Source organism: Vicia villosa, unplaced genomic scaffold (assembly GCF_029867415.1).
Source record: "Vicia villosa cultivar HV-30 ecotype Madison, WI unplaced genomic scaffold, Vvil1.0 ctg.001782F_1_1, whole genome shotgun sequence".
Taxonomy (NCBI): Eukaryota; Viridiplantae; Streptophyta; class Magnoliopsida; order Fabales; family Fabaceae; genus Vicia; species Vicia villosa.
In genome coordinates, this window is record NW_026705725.1 from 437,716 (window position 1) to 441,651 (window position 3,936).

Genomic DNA, 3,936 nt, shown 5'->3' on the forward strand with positions numbered 1-3,936 from the left:
GTATTTCTTCAACAATACTTTCTTAGAAGTAATTTGTAAAATGAAAATAATAAAAAGATGGAAAAAATTGAAAAAATATTAATATGTTCTATAGAAATTATAACAATACCCTAAATTTTATGAAAATAAGTAAAATGAGATAATAAAATTGTCAAACATATTATAGATATATACTACTATTAAGTCTCACATTGGATATGTTCTTAATACCGTGTTAAGAATCAACAATACTATTAATAAAGGATCCAAATTTTCTTTGTTAATTAGTTAAGTTTACTTGCATTTGTATTTGTATATTTACTTCAATACTACTAATAAGTTTTAACTTTAACAGCTTGAGAGTTAAGAGCATGTTTATTACAACACCCTTAACTCCAAATAAATTAGTAATATTTTTTAACTTTGTAGTGGTACTCTGCTACATATCGTTTTCACTTCTTTACACAGACGCATGATTTCCTTTTTTTATCTGCTAATAAATGGAATGTATTGAATTTTAAGCATGTTAGCATTGGATTGGTGTATGGTAGGGTCTTCACGAGTCTATTTTCCTATGAGAAGGACAAATGTAGTCCGGGGCTTCACTCTCTATTTTCCTATGAAAAGGACAAATATTGATTAAAATATGTTTTAAGTCCACACGGCAATAATTCAACTTCTGCATGCAACTTATAGCAAGTTTTTTCAAACCATATATTCTCTACTTCTTCGTTTTCCATTTCATATAAAATAATATCAAAACAAAAAATAGTTTTATACCAAATTATTAATTATTGTTTAAAATAAAAACAAAATTATGTCAAACTAAATTTTACAATAGATAAAAAAAAGGACAAATAGAAATTTGGTACAATAGAAATTTTAATACAATAGAAATTTCCGCGGGTGGGAAGAAACTCACCGGCGGTAAATCGGAAGTTGTGTTGGAAAGCAAGGATGTCATGGCGGTGAAAGAGAGAAAAGTGGAGTGGAAAAGGTTCTCGAAAGTAAACTTTGATGTTGAATTTTGTTATTGTCTCTTTTCTTCTGTTTGAAATGCATATGCATGTGGTCTATCTGTCATTTTTCTGTTTTGGAAATATGATTCCTTCTGGCGTTTTTTAGTAGCATTGCCATTTTCGGTTAAATTTCTGCTTCAAAAACCTGATATAACAAATGGATGTGATTATAGCTCCACCAAAGTTTGTATTCATACTTACCTAACAAAATTAAGTTCATAAATGATAATGTCATAAACATTTACTATTTTGCATGGACGTAGTTGTTAGAATAAAATGTAAAAATATTATAGTTTAAGTATTATGATTATTATTTATTTCATCTTGAAAATATTTAATACAAAGCACCAACTTTACAATGACATATATTTCTTCCTTGTATAAATTTTATTATAAGTATCTTGTAATTATTTTATTTTTATTTTAAAAAGTTAAATTATAAATTTTGTTTGTGATAAACACATAATCTAATTGATGTAAATAAGCGAGCTTCAAAATTAGTATAATTGATGTAATATAGTTTCTTTTTTATTTAAAAAATACATATATTTTAAATAACATTATTTATTTTTTATATATATGACTGTTATGATAAATTTTTATTATTATATAATAGATATTTAAATTTAATAGATCTAAAAAAATTAAATTAAAGTAATTGCTTAACCATAAATATAATAAATGTTTGTATAAATTGTATTTCTTCAACAATACTTTCTTAGAAGTAATTTGTAAAATGAAAATAATAAAAAGATGGAAAAAATTGAAAAAATATTAATATGTTCTATAGAAATTATAACAATACCCTAAATTTTATGAAAATAAGTAAAATGAGATAATAAAATTGTCAAACATATTATAGATATATACTACTATTAAGTCTCACATTGGATATGTTCTTAATACCGTGTTAAGAATCAACAATACTATTAATAAAGGATCCAAATTTTCTTTGTTAATTAGTTAAGTTTACTTGCATTTGTATTTGTATATTTACTTCAATACTACTAATAAGTTTTAACTTTAACAGCTTGAGAGTTAAGAGCATGTTTATTACAACACCCTTAACTCCAAATAAATTAGTAATATTTTTTAACTTTGTAGTGGTACTCTGCTACATATCGTTTTCACTTCTTTACACAGACGCATGATTTCCTTTTTTTATCTGCTAATAAATGGAATGTATTGAATTTTAAGCATGTTAGCATTGGATTGGTGTATGGTAGGGTCTTCACGAGTCTATTTTCCTATGAGAAGGACAAATGTAGTCCGGGGCTTCACTCTCTATTTTCCTATGAAAAGGACAAATATTGATTAAAATATGTTTTAAGTCCACACGGCAATAATTCAACTTCTGCATGCAACTTATAGCAAGTTTTTTCAAACCATATATTCTCTACTTCTTCGTTTTCCATTTCATATAAAATAATATCAAAACAAAAAATAGTTTTATACCAAATTATTAATTATTGTTTAAAATAAAAACAAAATTATGTCAAACTAAATTTTACAATAGATAAAAAAAAGGACAAATAGAAATTTGGTACAATAGAAATTTTAATACAATAGAAATTTCCGCGGGTGGGAAGAAACTCACCGGCGGTAAATCGGAAGTTGTGTTGGAAAGCAAGGATGTCATGGCGGTGAAAGAGAGAAAAGTGGAGTGGAAAAGGTTCTCGAAAGTAAACTTTGATGTTGAATTTTGTTATTGTCTCTTTTCTTCTGTTTGAAATGCATATGCATGTGGTCTATCTGTCATTTTTCTGTTTTGGAAATATGATTCCTTCTGGCGTTTTTTAGTAGCATTGCCATTTTCGGTTAAATTTCTGCTTCAAAAACCTGATATAACAAATGGATGTGATTATAGCTCCACCAAAGTTTGTATTCATACTTACCTAACAAAATTAAGTTCATAAATGATAATGTCATAAACATTTACTATTTTGCATGGACGTAGTTGTTAGAATAAAATGTAAAAATATTATAGTTTAAGTATTATGATTATTATTTATTTCATCTTGAAAATATTTAATACAAAGCACCAACTTTACAATGACATATATTTCTTCCTTGTATAAATTTTATTATAAGTATCTTGTAATTATTTTATTTTTATTTTAAAAAGTTAAATTATAAATTTTGTTTGTGATAAACACATAATCTAATTGATGTAAATAAGCGAGCTTCAAAATTAGTATAATTGATGTAATATAGTTTCTTTTTTATTTAAAAAATACATATATTTTAAATAACATTATTTATTTTTTATATATATGACTGTTATGATAAATTTTTATTATTATATAATAGATATTTAAATTTAATAGATCTAAAAAAATTAAATTAAAGTAATTGCTTAACCATAAATATAATAAATGTTTGTATAAATTGTATTTCTTCAACAATACTTTCTTAGAAGTAATTTGTAAAATGAAAATAATAAAAAGATGGAAAAAATTGAAAAAATATTAATATGTTCTATAGAAATTATAACAATACCCTAAATTTTATGAAAATAAGTAAAATGAGATAATAAAATTGTCAAACATATTATAGATATATACTACTATTAAGTCTCACATTGGATATGTTCTTAATACCGTGTTAAGAATCAACAATACTATTAATAAAGGATCCAAATTTTCTTTGTTAATTAGTTAAGTTTACTTGCATTTGTATTTGTATATTTACTTCAATACTACTAATAAGTTTTAACTTTAACAGCTTGAGAGTTAAGAGCATGTTTATTACAACACCCTTAACTCCAAATAAATTAGTAATATTTTTTAACTTTGTAGTGGTACTCTGCTACATATCGTTTTCACTTCTTTACACAGACGCATGATTTCCTTTTTTTATCTGCTAATAAATGGAATGTATTGAATTTTAAGCATGTTAGCATTGGATTGGTGTATGGTAGGGTCTTCACGAGTCTATT